Below are 17737 nucleotides of genomic sequence, written 5' to 3' on the forward strand. Positions count from 1 at the left end.
TATGCAGTTCAGATTTGCAACTGTGAATGGATCAATGAAAATCGATGTATTTTTATTAGATCCATTCACTTCATAATAAGTGGTGAAATGTCATTCTTGTGCGCTGATGTAAACCCCCCCCCCCCCCTTCCAAACTTAGCATATGTGTATATTTAGTAAATTAGTTGTTCTCTGCCGGATGGCTGTGAACGTCTCTTTATAATCGGTCAATCATAACCCGTCCTTTTCAGCTGGGTTCATGCCACACTGAATGTCACTTACAAAATATGTTACAGGGGCGGGGAAGCAGCGTGGACACTCCTGTTTTATTTAAATGGTCGTGGAACTCTGAGACAATTTAATAATAATAATCTTTATTTGTATAGCGCCAACTTATTCCGCAGCGCTTTCAGGCATGGATAAATGCTAAACAATTTAGTATTAACCCTTTCCAATCCAATTTGTATCCTGGTTTTTCTAGGGGGCTTACAGTTTTCCTGCCGTTATACAATGGTGCTATCTGCTTGCTAAAACCAGTACTGCATGAGATGACACGTTGGATAGGCTCCGACAGCAGAGAGGCTGGCAATATACAGTAAGAGAACCCCCGACGGACGTCTTCCAACATCGGAGCTGTACAGCCTTAAATCATAATGTCTTCAGACGTCAGACAGTGGATTGGAAAGGGTTAATATGGTAGCCAATGTGATAACTAGTAAAAGTGCAAATCTCTTCATTTACAAAAAATGTTTTTGTGTCCCCAGCGGTCTGTTGGCAGCTCCTCTAGTAACCAGATGGATAACAGGAGGTGACTACCCATGCTGCCCATAGAAGGGTAGGGGGAGGATGGCTCCTGCTCCCTTATAACCTAATACAAGGTTCAGCTTGTGGAGGGGGAAGACTGATGAGAACACAGGATACAAGTCAGGCAGTGGCCAGAACTAGTAGTACTCCTCCTCCTTACACATGGTGCCGTATTATGAAGAGGCGCCAGCCTGCCCCCTACACTTTAAAAGTTCACATCAGTTTTTCCATGGTTCTGTTCTAATGCCGGCTTCATACAACCGGCTTGGATCCGGCAGTGGATTCCAGCTGTGAAGTCATCCGGTGCCCGCGTGTACCTGTGGTTTCTGCATTGCATATGCCCGCAGCGGCTCGCTGTCAGTCAGGCACAGTACAATTTTTTTCTTCTTCAATATTTGTAACGCTAGCTCCGTTGCTTAGCAATGATGCGGATACCCGCCACCCATACTACGGCCTCATGTCCATAGAATTAGCAAATCCACACGTTTTTCGGCGGGGTGATATCTGCAGTCAGTTTTACCCATAGGGAATCATTGGCCATCCGCGGTCATTTAAATTGAATTTAACCCCCACGGATGTGGTTTAATTCGACTTGCGGATTTCACACGTGAAAAAAGAAACGCAGCATCCTCCATTTTATTGCCGATCAGGTGCGGATGGGCTCCTTTTAAGGGCTAATGACCACGGACGGATTTTTGCCGTGTTTTACCTAATACTTCAATGTCCACACTGCAGAATTCCACCACGTGAAATAAAACCGTGGCATGCTCTAATTGCCGCAGGAATAAGCACGTCCGGCTTCTATTATCAATGGAAGCTGACTGTCACGCTATACTTCCGCACAGTGGCAGTATAGTGGGAGAACACGACCCTGCCCCCCCCCCCCCCCCCCCCCCCCCCAATCACGCGATGTACTGCGTCTGTGCGCCAGCTCAAGGGATGGGAACAGCGTGGCAGATCCGGGAAGTGAGCATGAGGGTTTGGGGGGTGCCGTGGTGGACCTCGCTGCAATATTCCACTAGCAGAGTCCGCCATGGCCGTGGGCATGAGGCCTAGCTCGTTGCTTCTGATCTCACGCATACAATAAAAAAATCAAATTACTGGTGATGCAGAAATCCACACAAATCATATTTTTCTAGTGGTCGTGAGGCCTCAATGTTAACGGTGTATGAGCTGACGGTCGGACGACCTCCATTGACTTCAATGAAGGCAGTTCAAAGCAAAATAGGGCATGTTGCAATTTTTAAAATATTTTTTCCCCCTGCGCTTGCGGAATACACAATTTGTATCCGCGAGTGTGAGTGGAAAACCGAAAGATCATGCCTTTCAATGCGTGCGCTTTGCTGTGGTTGCCGATCGTGGATTCCGCAATTGGAATCAAGTCTGGTGCAGCCGGCCATAGGTACAGCCAACCCCTGGAATCGGGTCTGGTGCAGCCGGCCATAGGTACAGCCAACCCCTGGAATCGGGTCTGGTGCAGCCGGCCATAGGTACAGCCAACCCCTGGAATCGGGTCTGGTGCAGCCGGCCATAGGTACAGCCAACCCCTGACCCTCTAGCGCTGCCCATCATCACTGCTGCCAGCGGATGTACCCGCACGTGTGACTGCAGCCATGAGCTCCGCTGAGGAAGCCCCGGCCCTGGTCGCTGCTCTACCCGACCCGGGTCCGACAACGCCGCGGCCACCGCTGCAGCGTCTTCCATCCTCGCACGGGTGACGGCTGCTGCGGACACCTGAGCCGGCCTGGTGCTGGGCATGTGGTTGTGGGTGCAGTAGCCCGGCGCACAGGATCGAGCTCTCTAGCCTGTTTGGTGCTAGTGGCAGAAGCCGAGCACAGCCGTCACACTGCACGGAGACCTGACCTCCCGGTGCTGAATTGTCAGGCTTCCCCCTGGTAACAAATGGGCGCGACCCAGCAGCCACTACACGAGCATGTACCCGAGCACTACCATCTTTATCACGAGGAGGTATTGGCTCTCCCCTTCCTTCCAGTGGGCGCGTCCAAGCCATGACTGTGTGCAGTGAGAATCCAACTACTGTACGGTTTCACACAGAGGCCTGCTCCCCCGCCTGTACAGTGGGCGCGGCTAGACACTGGCTGACAGCATTGAAGGCGGGCTATACCACGTCCCCCCTACAGGGGCTTTTGGTGTTGGTTGTGGCGGCCGGCTCCGAGGTGTGAAGTGGGTATGTGAGGACGACATGCCAGCCCGGGCTCACACAGCTTCACTGCCCGGGGCTGCCGGGGAGACGGCGCCTGCAGAGCCGTGACGTCATCGAGTCGCAGGGCTGAAGATATGACATCATTTGCGGTGAGTGCAGCCTGGCAGGGCCGTGACACCGCGGTGTGCTAGACATGGCTCCCACCTGGGGCGCTGTGCAGTGCGGGCACATTGCTTACAATGGAGAGCTCGCACGGTGCATCCATTCTAATGTGTTTACTAGGCGAGCATTGTGCCACTCTCCATCTGCCACACATGTGCCATGCCTACCTGCTCTGTGCCACCTGTAGTACTGTGCAGGATACAATGTGGCTGTGATGGCACAGGTGCCCAGCGGCGCCAATAATGCAGGAAACTCCAGGTTATCCGTCAACTTCATTGTTGTGCATGTGCCACGTCCTGCCAGTCACCCATGTCCCTGTCTGTGCCCTGCTGACTTATAGTGTGTGGCAGGAGAGCCCTTCATGCCATACGGGCATTGTTCACACCGTGCAGGGTCTCCACCACATCCCCTAAGGTAGCGGTGCTGTGGCCACCTCATCCGTGGCTGTACAGGGACCCGCCACCAATACTCGGCTGTAGGGATTAGTTCTCATTTGGTGTTTCAAGGGGTTTTCCAACCGCCACAAAACGCAACAAAACCTCTGGAATTGGACAACATTGGGCCGAGACGGGAAATGATGCAGAATAACAAAGTAAGCGTTTCTTACCGGTTGGGCTTGCAGCCGGTCCAGCGCTGGCCGTACACTGCATCCTACAGGGATGGACTGCAGCGCCCGCATGTTGTTGGCGTGATGTCATCGCTGCAGCCTTGTGGAGGGGCAGCACCTCATTCAACCGGTAGGTAACACTTGGTTCCTCGCTCTGCATCATCCTCCGCCCCACTGCTGGCCAATATCGGACAGCCGCTGTAAATCCTGTTGCAAGGTCTCCCTACTTGGCATGTTACAAAGTGTATAAGGCTGAAAAAAAAGACATATGTCCATCCAGTTCAGCCTCTTACCCCCCCCCCCAATGTTGATCCAGAGGAAGACAACAAAACCCTAATGGGGTAGAAGCCAGTGTTCCTCATTTTAGGGAAAAAGTTTCTTCTTTACTCCAAATGTGGCAATCGGAATAACCCCGGATTATTGAAGTCATTAAAGGGGTTTTCCATGGAGAATACTACCGATGATGTATCCTCAGGATAGGTCATCAGTAGTTGATCAGATGGGGTCCGTTGCTCGGGACCCTGATCGATTAGCTGAGCGGGTGCCTGCTGTCAGCGCCGCAATAACACAGAGGTCGGAGGGGAAGCAGCAGAAGTCTCCGCACCGACCTCTGTGTAGTGGCCACACTTGTAGCTGCAGTACAGCTCGCATTGATGTCAATGAGCCTTGCCTGCAGTTACAAGCATCGGTCACTGCACAGAAGACTGCTGCTGCTTCAGCTCCAACCTCTGTGTTATTGCGGTGCTGACAGCAGGCGCCCGCTCAGCTGATTAGTCGGGATCCTGAGCGATTGACCCCAGCCGATCAACTATTGATGACCTATCCTGAGGATACATCATCAGTAGTATTCTACCTGGAAAACCCATCTAATGATTATAACATATAATGTTGTAATGCTCAAGAAAGACATCCAGGCCCCTCTTGAACTTTTATTGAATTTGCCATCACCGCGTCCTCAGGCAGATAGTTCCATAGTCTCACTGCTCTTACAGTAAAGAACCCCCTTCTGTCCTCTAGACATAGAGGATTCCCAGTTGTTACACTCACAGTCCTGGGTATAAACAGATGATGGGAGAGATCTCTGTATTGTCCCCTGGTATACTTATACATGGTTATTAGGTCGCCCCTGAGCCGTCTTTTTTTTATAAGCTAAGTAACTCCAATTTTGATACCCTCTCTGGCTACTGAAGTCGCCTGTTCCATTTATTTCTTTTGTTCTCCGCCTTTGTACCCGCTCAAGCTCTGATATGTCTTTATGGAGTACCGGTGCCCAAAACTGTACGCAATATTCCATGTGTGGTGTGACCAGTGACTTGTAAAGAGGAAGAACTATGATCTCGTCATGTGTCCTTAGACCTCCTTTGATGCACCCCATGATCCTGTTTGCCTTGGCAGCAACTACCTGACACTGCTTGCTCCAGTTAAGCCTACGGTTAAAGGGGTTTTGTTATTTGGAAAAAAACCCCCCAAAAAACGTACCTATTCCTCCCCATCAGTCTTTTTATCACATCTTCTCCTCACCTCCAGCCGGCCAGATCCTCTTCTTCTTGTTAACGATGCGTCCATTCTTTGCAATCTTCTTCCGACAGGTCACTGTAGGTTACATCACTAGTGACATAACGTTCACTGCCTAGCAAGGAATGCAGAGCTATTACCGAGACTGCGCATGCATGCTGTCTCGCCACAAGAGTTCATGTACTATATCAGAGAGGCAGCACGCATGCGCAGTCTTGATAATAGCTTGGCATTCCTAGCAAGTCTGTGAACACTAGAGCACTAGTAATGTACATTGCTGGACAGGAAGAAGACTGCTGACAAAAGGAGGCTGCTGAGAATGTACGCTGCATAACAGGAAGAATAAGCATCGGCCGGCTGGAGGTGAGGTGACCCGGGGGACTGCAGGAGCCAGGAGAAGATCGGCGAGGAGAAGATGTGGTGGTGGGGGGGGGAATAGGTGAGTATAGAATTTTTTTTTTCCTAATAACAGAACCCCTTTAACTAAAATCCCTAAACTCTTTAACCATGTTTGTTTCCCCACTGGTTTCCCATTTAGTGCCCATGTGCATAGCCTTACATTTATCAGTGTTAAACTTCATTTACCACTTTTTGGCCCAAACTTATCCAGAATTATTTGTAAAAGTACAATATTCTGTATTGTAATATCTGAATTGAGTTTTGATGTCATTATTCTCTGTGCCTCTGGAAAGTACTTCAACTTCCTTTTCTGGGGCCCGAGAAACTCTAAATCCCATCATTGGTTGCAGCACGGTTTTCCCTCCCTACACTGGGTACCGCTCTCCTTGCCCCGTTCAGCGTCACTGTGTCCTCCTTCCCTTCAAAACTCGGTATTCAAGACCATTTGAGTAAAAGTTTTTTTTTTCTTTCTTTTTCCTCTTTATTCACTGGAAGTTGGTTAGTAAGCACTTTTCCAGGTTTGCTTTTATGATTGGCAATGCTTTACAACAGGGCGCGCAGATCAAGCTGCTGTCATAAGATGTAGTGCGGGGCAGGAGGGCCGGCTCGTACTGAGAGAAGCATGCAAGCCAAACCTTTTTGATCACCTGACTCGTGACGTGCCGACACAGCGCCATGCACAGTGAGTGCAGCAGTGTACTCCTCCTGGAAGCCTGTGTCATTATGAAAAATCTCTTTCTGGATCCATGTAATGTACCCCAGATCCTGAACCAAGATAGAAGTCTAGCTTCTCCTATGCCAACGTACACTTGTGCCCGCTGCCGTCCTCCTTTTGTTCAGCTGGCTATTGTTTTCTAACTGCTTTTATTGACAAATGTAAGGTTTTGTAACTGCAGCATTTGGAACGGATGCTTGCATAGGATTGTTACTACTTTGAGCACTATTCTGTGTATTTCTTTTTTATTTGTAGTAAAAGCGGGTCAGATCTTGGCGGGGTGGTCCGCGACACACATTCCCTAACACATCCTTAGAGAATGCTTCCTGCCTGATCCTCCCTTTTATTACAACTCACGCAGGGTAGAGCTGATCTTCCACACGGGTTGTGATGGGGACCCAGACTACGTGTGAAAATCTTCTCTCTTAAGGCGAGAATCTCACATGAGTGTTGGGCGTTGCGAGACGCACAAAACTCTCACGATTATCAACTGCATTCTTTGCGTACACATAAGCGATGTTATCCCTCACAGCGATGCTACAAGGAAAAGAATTGTGATGTGTTCTATTTTTCCACGTTCCTCGGAACACATCGCCCATTAATTTCAATTGGACCTTAAATACAGGCCGTGCAATGTGCATGGAAGTGGGACGCAAGGTTTCCCATTGAAAGCAATAGAAACCACTTCTGATCCTCTATCACGTGTGAAACGTGAGAAGATTGCAATTTCACAGAAGCGATGCAAAGAGTTTTTGCCTGAAAATTGCCTCACAACTGCAGGTAAAATGCGCGATCTCACTCTTGCCCGTGTGCAGTTAGCCTGGCACAGACCATCTCGCCTGGAATTGACTACCAGCTTATAGTAATGGGGTACATGACCTGCTGCTTTGGTTTTTGCTGGTCCTCAATCTTGCTTTTTTCCCCAAACCTCAGCACGCTCTATTCTTGGCATTCTGGTGGGGGTCCCCTAACCCAACTGAATTCAGTAAGGCGGAAACACAGCTGGAAACCCTTCTTATGTCTTCCAGAAGATTACTGTGATGAAGCATCTACTACGAGGCTGTATTTACACGGGCAAGTTTCCTGTGAAAATGTTTGCCTTGCGAGACAAAACTTGCACAGAAATAGAGCTCATTATATTAAATGGGCCTATTTACATGTGTGATGATGTTCTTACAGCAATGCCGGGATAGGAAAATCGTGTCGTGTTTGATTTTTCAGTGATTTTGCAGAAAATTTGCCCAATGTTTCCTAAGGGGAAGTTAAAAATCGCATCACCCCCTCATGTACATGCAAATGCAATTTTTAAAATTTTCCTATTTAAAAAAAAAAATGCCATTTTAACTTGCATAAAAGGCTCATGTTCCGTAATAAAATTTTCTAGCAAATCGCATCACACTCGCGGTAAATATCACTTTTTTTTTCTTTTACACGAGCTTGGCCGTATAAATACAGCCTATGGTCTCCTTCACATGGGCGCTGCAATTTACAGTGTGCCACAGTGCGGCCAAAAATCGCAAGAGCGAGAGGCAGTGGTGACCATCTCCCGTTTATGCGTCAGTTCAGATGGCTTGGGTGCGGCAAGTATACGCTGCACCCAGGATACCGTCGGACTGGGGGGAGAATTTAGCTCCACTAAACTACCTCCTCCCTCTTGCCGGCTGTCTGCAAAGGAAGGGGCAGGATGGGGCAGGAGAGAGTGTGCTAATCTCCCGCCCCCTCCCATTGCAGACAGCCGGCAAGGGGCAGAGAGGGGAGGGAATTTAGCAGAGACACTGCTAAACTCCCCTTCCCATCAGCTCTCATAGGCTCTCATAGGAGTCTATGGGAATGGCCAGCTTATTCCGGACGAAAAGATAGGTCTGGACTAGAGATGAGCGAGCATACTTGGTAAGGCGATATACTCGAGAGAGCATTGCCTTTTTTGAGTACCTGCTAGCTCGTCCCTGAAGATTCGAGGGGGTCGGGGGCGACGTGGGGCAGCGAGGGGGAGCGGTAAGGAGAGTGAGAGAGATCCCTCTCTCTCTCCTTCCCGATTCCCCTCTGCAAGACCCCGCTCACCCCCGCAGCCCCCCGAATCAGGGCCAAGCCAGCAGGTACTCGAAAAAGGTGAGGCTCTCTCGAGTATATCGCCTTACCGAGTATGCTCGCTCATCTCTAGTCCAGACCTATCTTTTCTGACCAGCGTAAAAACAGCCAGATGGAATGTGCACCGTATGCGCTATGTTTTTGGGCCGGCCGTTTTTTCATACCAGAAAATTGACCATCTGAATTGATGCATTGGAATCCAATGCATCAGTTGGTCGCATATATCGGCTTGCATGAATAAGCCCTTAAAGGGATCTGCTGAGATAAGAAAATATGTGGAATGAGTAAAAAAAAATAAGCCTGCTCCCTGGTCGGATATGCGATCTCCCTTCCCTCCAGTTCAACACACGAGCCCTGATCATAGAAAAAGCTGCATGGTCGCACGACCAATCAACCACTCATTGGCTTCAGTTGTGAAACTGCCATGATTGGCACATAGCTGATAGGCTACTCTCACACGACCGTATGAAGAAAGGTGTTTTACTGCGTGCTGAGCTGCGTTTTTATGCGCACTTGCAAAAATACACAGACAAGCAAGCTGATAATGTCACATCATCATAGCAACCCACGTAAAAAATCGTAGTATTGCATGTGTAATTGCAGAATTACAGCATTTTTTAGGCACCCCATTTATTTCAAAGGACGATTTATGCGTGGTATACATAATAAAACGGGAAAAATCGCAATGCTGCGTGTGATTGTGTGGCGCAAAAATGCTAGTGTGAGAGGCATGTGATTAGTAAATATGGCTTCTTTTTGTATTTTAACCCATTCTCTGCCTAAGGTTTTTACTCTCAGTAACGTGGTTTCACCGTGGTGCTGCCTCAGCACAAAGTGTGACTTCTGTCTACGTGTGGAGTAATGGTCGCATGCACATATGTTCCCTACAAGTTCTCAGCTGGGATTGCTGGTTTTCTCCCCTACCTTGCTGGAAAAAGGGGCTAGTTTAGAAGTAGAAAATACATGAGATGAACAAATGAAATCCCCTGGATTCATACGGCGTATGTGCATTGTAGACCGCTGCGTCTCGTACACAGGGAGGTATTACATAGGTGTTCTCTGCAATTCTGTAAGAATTAAAAAAATTAAAATTGTGCCAAGACCATGGGATGCAGTTTCGTACCTGGAAACCATTGCTTCTAGGGACGACTCGCAGAGTACAGTTCTGTAGGACTGAGCCCCAGATATTCTCTGTACCTCCATACAGTCTCTGTTCCCTCTGTACCAGGATCAGGTGATCAGCTAATGTGGCTGGTGGCTTCTCATCCTTCACTCTGCGGCAGATGTTGGTAGAAACAGGGATCAGCCCCATTACATTTCACCATGCCCAATGTTCCCATTGGACACAAGCCTCTTTACTTCTTTCCAATCCCAAGATTTTGTCTCCAGTGCAACCCGAAGTTCTGGCAACGATGGTGGCACATGCACCCTCTACTCCATTCACTTCAAAGGGGCCACCAGCAGCGGGGACAACACCTTAAACCACAGAAGTGATCTAATAGCAGAGCTGTGGGGAATATCAGCTGACTGCAAATGTTTTTGGGGAAATGCAATCTATAGAGGAGTTTTCCAAAACAGACATCTGACCTTCTAATATTAGAAGTCTCTATCAGACTGTTCTTACTGTTCCTCAGAACTCGGATTTGGAAAAAGAATATAAAAGAAACTGGAGTACAACTTTATGTGCCAAATGTATTTTGTTTTTGGTATTTATACTCTAACCTCTATAGATTTAAAAATTGCCCACAAAAGAGGGTTTGGTTAGGAGAAGTCCTAAAATGTGCTACATTTATTAACCCCCTAGTGACCATTTGTATGTGTCATTAAGAGGCCTTGGTCACCTTGTTTTTATGGCAGCCTAGTCTATGTCTAACGGCGGCTTCACATGGGCGTATTTGCGCGCGCAAAATGTGTGCGTGCAATACACAGAGAATAGAATTCATTCATTTTAATGGGTTTATTTACATTTCCTTTTCACACACGCAAAAAAATAAAACTTGCTCTTTTTGTGCACATTTCTGTACCAAGGTCCCCTATAGAAGTCTATGGGAGGTGTGCAAATGCACGTTCAATATGCAAGAGGATGCTTGAAACCATGCACTATTTTATGACAAAAATAACACATTAGGCTAAATAGCTATTTAAATCGGGGAGTGTTTGTCTGCCGCGCACAAATGAACATGCCTTCATGTGCAAAAAGTACAGTAAAATATGCCGATATGCACGCAAAAAAGTCTCATACATAGCGCAAAAACGCATATGCTTGTGTGAAGCACTGGAGTCCCATGTTGGGAAGAGCCAGGGCTCAGCTGTCTGACAACCGAGCACCTGCTGAAATGGTCAGGAGCAAAGAAAACTCTCACCCATCACATGCTGTGGAGAAGCCATTGCAGCCATGCCACGATGAAACTGACGTGCCACGTGGAATTCAAGGCCGCGGCATGTCAATTTTATCGCCGTCTCTGCTGCGGCCATCTCTCCTTTCTAGGGGGAGAGATGACCGCACCAGAATGCGCACAGCGAAGCTGCTTCAAAACCTGCGCCGAACAACATGAGTTTTAAAGCTGTATTTCTGCCGCAGAAATCTCGCGGTATTTCCGTGCGGTCCCGCTGCAGTCATTCCGTGAGATTTCCACGGGATGTACACCCGTGTGACCGCAGCCTACAAATTTGCTATTGCTGTAATTGTATCGCTGTAATTTGATATTGCTGGAAACATCATTTATACAGTATGGTGAGGGCTGAAAAAACAAAACAAAAAAAATTGGAATTTGTTTGCCTGTCCATTCAGCCGCAAAATAAGTTGGTCACTCAGCAATAAAATCTGTGATTCCCCCCCCCCCCCTCAAAATATTGATGTAAATGCATGGTAGCCAAGAGTTGGCATAAAGAAAATGAAAGTGCATAACAATGATAGCAACAATCAATATGACTGCCATTACAATTCCCACCGCAGTTGTCATCCTTTTCCTAGAGTCTGGAAGAGCAAATCTATGCAGCAAGGTAGGAATTAGAGATATGTTGCTGCAAAACTAGTACCAAGCTCCAGTCACAGGATCCTGGACTACTGAGTGACAGACCTTGTGGGTGAAAGGAAGGCAGAATGCCTCCAGTGCTGGTGTTTGGTCAGACATGTGACCACTTTATATTCTCCATCTGGAGGCTTGTGCATGGCTGTCGCGTCTGGGCATCTTCAACAGTTGGGGCTTGTTAGCCACAAGCATGTTTCTCTTAATACTCCACTATGTACAATCAAGCATCTAGAAGAAGTTGTCATTTTGCTGCAAAACTCGGCATGCAGTTACATCTCAGGCAGATATGCAATTAGAGTTGTCGCATGATTAGATGCTTGGTCTTGCCACCTGAGGCTGTAAAAGTGGTTCTACCCTTGGCTAATAAAAAGGCCCTCAGATGCTACTTGTGTGCAGTGGACCTCTTTCTCAGCTTGTACAGAGCTTGCTGACCACTAGACGCCTTCACAACACTATGGGAGAGATTTCGCCCAGGTAACAGAGTTTAAGAGAAGGCGCATTATTGGAATGCAAGAAACTGGATGGTCGTATCAACTAATTGCCCTCCACCTGGGCTGTTTTGACCTGATCTGTTGGGGCTGGGAGAGACAGGCGGATTTGCCATAGAATTTTTGCGCGGACCCTCCGCACAGAAATTCAGCAGCATTTACAGCAGCAAAGTACATGGGATTTTGAAAATCTCGTCTGCAAGCTGTGAAAATAATCCACACAAAAGTCTATGGAAATTGATATACAGTGTGGAATTCACCTCTTGAATCCTGCACAGACATGCACAATAAAATCCACACCAAATGGTGCAGGTTTGGAGGCAGGCTTTCCACGGCTGATCTGCAACGGAATGCCCGCTGTGGACACACCACTGCAAATTGGTCTCCGTATCAACCCAGCCTTAGGTGGTGTTGGAGCTAGGGGATGTGTGAGAGCACGCACACAAGGTGACCGGGCTCAGGACATCCTCGACAGACCACCAGTAGAGAAGATCGTCTGATTATACGACATGTATCAGCAGCTTCAACCGTTTCATTGTCCGCCATCCAGAGACAGGTGGAACCATCGCTACAGACCTCTGGTGGAACCATTTATGGGCGCTTGGTACATTTGGTATCACGGTGCCCACTACATGCACTGCCTTTGACACCCACCAATCATCCTCTCTGTCTGCAGTGATGTGAACAATGAAACTAGACCACTACGGCCAGGAATCGGGTTGTCTTCAGCCAGTAATCCAGATTTATTTTAGGCACTGATGACTGTTGTGTTCATGTGTGGAGACCTAGGGGTGAGCACCTTCATTCTGCCTTAGCTCTGTGGCACACTGCCCCTGCTGGTGTGATGGTCTGGGGGGGAGGGTCAATGACAGATCAGCGATATGTTCCTCTCATGGCCAGGCTTCCAAGAGGCATTTTCCAGCAGGATAATGCTCAGCTGCACACATAGGGGAGTCACAAGAATGCCTCCACAACATTGCCATGTTTCCGTGGCCTGCCCCGTTGACATGTTTATCGCCATTAGAACCTGTAGGCCTCCATACCCACCCGTATCACATCTTATATCTAAGCTAGAGACAGTACAACAGGATACTAGAGTCTCCATGCCCGCCGTATCACATCTTGCATCTAAGCTAACGGTGGTACAGTAGGATACTAAAGCCTCCCTTTAGGTCAGTTTTCCACAATGGATGAACCTTTTGCTCTGATATTGTAATCACTCACAATCACACAGAGAAAGTTTCATTTGATTCCGACAACTCCTAGGTGCTTCAGTTTTTTGACAATAGTTTACTAAGGCAAGAGTAGTCCAAGGGGAGACTAGTTTAATTCACTGACTGGACTACTAATAAAATATAACTTTTAATATTTACCATTAAAACCAAATACTAAACAAACAAACATCAAAATATAGATACATGTCATAATGGATAAAAGGTAGAGAAGAAGTTTGTGAAAACCACAAGAAATTAATTATTCTATTCTACCTCACTCACTAAATTGGTGAAGTCAGGGATTATTATAATGTGTGTCATTCAAGTTACTGATAGACGAATGGTCAATCAGATGAATTTTGGGAAACGTTGGTTCGATTAGACTACTGCTCGCACCCACGCATGGGTGCTAGAGAGGTGAGCAGTAAATTCTATTTTTAGCCCCAAAATAGAATTTACTGCTCTTCACTTCACCAATTTAGTGAGTGAGGTAGAATAGAATAATCAATTTCTTGTGGTTTTCACAAACTTCTTCTCTACCCCTTTATCCACTCATGGCATGTATCTATATTTTGATGTTTGTTTGTTTAGTATTTGGTTTTAATGGTAAATATTAAAAGTTATATTTTATTAGTAGTCCAGTCAGTGAATTAAACTAGTTTTTTGACAATAAGTGTATATCCCTATACTTATACCTGACTACATGGTTTGGTGATCAATTTCTGACGGCACAGACCTGAATTGCTAACTGCTCTTTAGTATTTGAACACAACTGCGCAGCACAAAATAGCGCAACATGTGCTATCTCATGATATTTTTTTATTTCTGGAAACAATTTGGATGAATGTTCAAAGAGTAATGGTGTCACATGTTCCAAATCTGAATCTATCCATTGTGGGATAAGTTAACCTTTTTGAGGTACTATGAGCAGGTGTAGAAGCTAATCTCATTCCCACTGTGTACTATAGATGTGAATGCAATTAATCCTCAGTATGAATGGCGAGCATCCTCATGCAGCAGCAGCACACACACACACACACTATATATATATATATATATATATATATATATATATATATATATATATATATATATATATATATATATATATATATATGGTGCTCTGGAGTCTTTCCTCCTGTGGTTCTGCAGATGACCAGAGTACAGCTAGATAGTGGAGGTCGGGGTGTAGTGTTCCTGCAGGAGAGGGTGTACTAACCAGTCTTGGATGTGACCAGGAAGCTACCAGCGCTATCAGCCTTCTACTTCCCTACCAGTGTGGCAGGATCCTGGTATCTAGATGAATGGGTAAAAAACTTTTATGTCTGATAAAAAGGTAAGCTAGAATGATATAGAACTACTTTATGTAAGGCTTTGGGATGGGTAATAAGACTACCCTAAGCTATTATTCTATGTGACCTGATGCAAGTCAGTGGAGGTTTAGTCTAAAATTCCTTCTTTGCCTTTGTTCTTTACACAGGGAATAGATATAAGTATACTGCTAAAGTGGTAGAAGAAGAGGGACCCACAATGTATTAGTGATCTAGTGTCCCTGTCATTTGCTGCAGGACCTGCACTCCACATTGTAAAGCCCTATGTACAGGAAGTGAGCAGCGGCGTGCAGTCTCTGGAGCTGTTTATTACAGAATCATAGGTACTCCATGTGTCACCATATGGTGCCTCAGAATACCTCTGTAATACAACAAATATTGAAAAAGGCCATGATTTTCCTCTCCAATAGATTCTATATGCATCAGTAAGAATAATGCATATACTCACATACAAAATCATATCTATGGATAGCAAATTATTAATCAATAGTACAGTGAATTGTAATAGTCTGTGCATAAGTTGTGTCACACCGTAAAGTCGAGTTCGGGTGATAATCGCCCCGTGTACACGTGGCTGCTGACGGAGCAGTGAGCGAGAAATCACTCATCTGTCAAACTTGCTTGGTTTCTAGTAGAACTAAAAACCAAAGGACTATCGGGCCATGTAAACAGGAGCCAATTAGCCCATCAATATGTTGTTTGAGTGTAGGAGAAAACCAGAGTACCTGGGTCATCATCAAATTCAATGGAGCAGTAATGAATTAATATTGACAGACTTTTCTAATCTGGGACTATTACGTACAATTCAGTCATTGTTGGGTCCAGACTCCCACCCCTCCATCAATGTCAACCTGTGTTTTCAGATGAATAGGGGGAGAAGAATGTATTATGTCCTGTGTGGCAGAAATCGTTAAAAAAAGTTGTACATTTTTATGAAAGTCCTGGTTGCACAAAAATTTGGGACTTTTAGACCTTTTTCCGCCTTACTCAGCAATTTTCTAAAAAGAGGTTTGATAAATATGCCCAAAATTCTCAGTTTTTTTTTCATCTGGTACTAATTACAATCCATCATTTATCAGTTATCATATTCTTTGATTGAAGTGTGGGAAGTTTGAACAGAATACTCCCTATTCTTTAATTTCTCCTACTAGCCAATCAGCACAGTAATAATGGTGTCATTTTAGCTAATAGGTTGAACCTGTCCCATACTGTACTGCCCTTACATAGTCTAGTGACTGATCCACTTTAATTTGAGGAACAATACATCCAGGTGGCATTTGCTTAGTTGTTGTCATGACCAGACCAGATGCGCTGGTTCCATAACATAAAATACTCACTTAAATGTACACCAAACAGTGGTGAACAATACAGACAACCGCAACAAGGAAAACACTGTCTGTAAATAACCTAACCCAGGGAAGGTACCTGCCTATATGCAGGTAACCCACCCTGAGAAGGGCGAACCTGGCCACGTACCTAGGCCACTAGCTGACTCTACGTGGGATAGTAGAAAATCACAGCAAACAAGATGTAAAAGATAATAACCGCTGTACTTAACTTTGCAAACAGGAGATCCAGTTCCAAGCTCTGATGTCCACCACAGCCAGAGAAAGACTGAAATTAAACATCACTGAAGCCAAGCACAAGGCCAGGTTAAATAGCCCTGACAAATACACTGGTGAGACTAAGCATGTCTCACCTAATACCACTCCCACCAGAGCCAGAAGATGGGGAAACACACACAAAACATGTACCAGAACACTAGAAAGGAAGCAATCCCAGAATCGCCGCAACAGTTGTGCATGCTCCGTGCATCTTCTCTGCGAGGGTAAGATATACTGCAAGCAGTTTAAGGATGGACGAGCTTCAGATAATGTGAACATGCCACAGTTACAAACAGCAACTCTTGCAGGACACTGATTGCCTATTACTGTGCATAATGAGACAGCTGTCAATCAATGGCTGGCCATTAGGGTAGGCGGTCTAGACTAGCTCCTGAATATCCAGAATACTTCCTGTAGTCCTCTGGGTTACTGATAACATGTACATTTCTGACAAAATACTTCACAAATCCAGAAAGGCCCTTTTATACGGAACGATTATCGGTCAAATAATGGATTGTGCAAATGTGAACGATAATTGTTCAATGTAAACATTGCCAATGATTGAACGGCGAACTATAACTTGTTCGCTTATCATTTTGTTCATTTTATGTAGGAATACAAATGATTATTTGCTCGTTCAGTCATTCTTATTCACTGTTAGAGTCAATGTGAACGACTGAATGATCATCAAACAAGATTTCAGTTATTTATCTGCCCGAATAAATTGTTTGCTTGTGCAAATGACTTATCGGTCTGTGAAAACGGAGCTTAAGGCTGCCTTCACACAGGCGCTAAAATCACGCAAGATTTGTGCATTGCGAGGCGCATAAATATGAACCCCATTTTTTTGAATGGGATCATACATCCAAGCAATAATTCCCTGCGGCACGTTCTCTCTTGCGTGCTCTCGCATCGCAGCCCCACTGTCTTCACCACGTGCTAGGTGCATGCTCTGCAATGTCTCCCATTGAAAGCAGTGGGAGAAATACCTCGATCCTCTGCAGCAGTTGACAACCGCGCCAGAGGATCAATGCATCCCCGAAGTGATCCAAGGCTGTTTTACCATGAAAATGCCTTGTATCTCTGGGGATTTCACATGAATTGTGAGCGTGATATGGTTTTGGGATTCGCGGCCTAATATCGCCATTGCCTGTGTGAAGTTAGCCTAATACATTGCTGCAATCGGCGTGCTTGTCACTGTTCTCTTACTCTCAGAGACAGCAGTATAATGATGGAGACCAATTTCCTTTAACCCTTTCCAATCCACTGTCTGACGTCTAAAGACATTATGATTTAAGGCTGCACAGCTCCGATGTTGGAAGACGCCCGTTGTGGTTCTCTTACTGTATATTGCCAGCCTCTTTGCTGTCGGAGCCTATCCAACGTGTCACCTCATGCAGTACTGGCTTTAGCCAGCATATAGCGCCATTGTATAACAGCTGAAAAAGAGTAAGCCCCCTAGGAAAACCAGGATACAAATTGGATTGGAAAGGGTTAATACATGTCTCTTGTTTACTAAGTGTATAATCTTTGTAAAGATAAAAAAACTGACAAAAAACTGCTTCACACCACCAAACCTTTCTTAATTTTCTTCTGAATTCCCTTTTGAAAGTTTAGTATGGTCTCTAGTACAAT

The 17737-nt window shown here is 45.8% G+C and overlaps 1 protein-coding gene across 2 annotated transcripts in view; it reads left to right on the forward strand.

Annotated features, from left to right (window-relative positions):
* Window positions 1-2876: 2876 nt before the first annotated feature.
* Window positions 2877-17737, forward strand: part of HIVEP3 (HIVEP zinc finger 3) — a 111729-nt gene continuing 96868 nt past the window's right edge. For both annotated transcript variants that reach the window (XM_066572582.1, XM_066572590.1), the window contains exon 1: window positions 2877-3096. The gene's annotated coding sequence lies outside the window, so the exon portion shown is untranslated. The remainder of the gene's footprint in view (window positions 3097-17737) is intronic.

The sequence above is a fragment of the Eleutherodactylus coqui genome, chromosome 1, assembly GCF_035609145.1.
Source record: "Eleutherodactylus coqui strain aEleCoq1 chromosome 1, aEleCoq1.hap1, whole genome shotgun sequence".
Classification (NCBI taxonomy): Eukaryota; Metazoa; Chordata; class Amphibia; order Anura; family Eleutherodactylidae; genus Eleutherodactylus; species Eleutherodactylus coqui.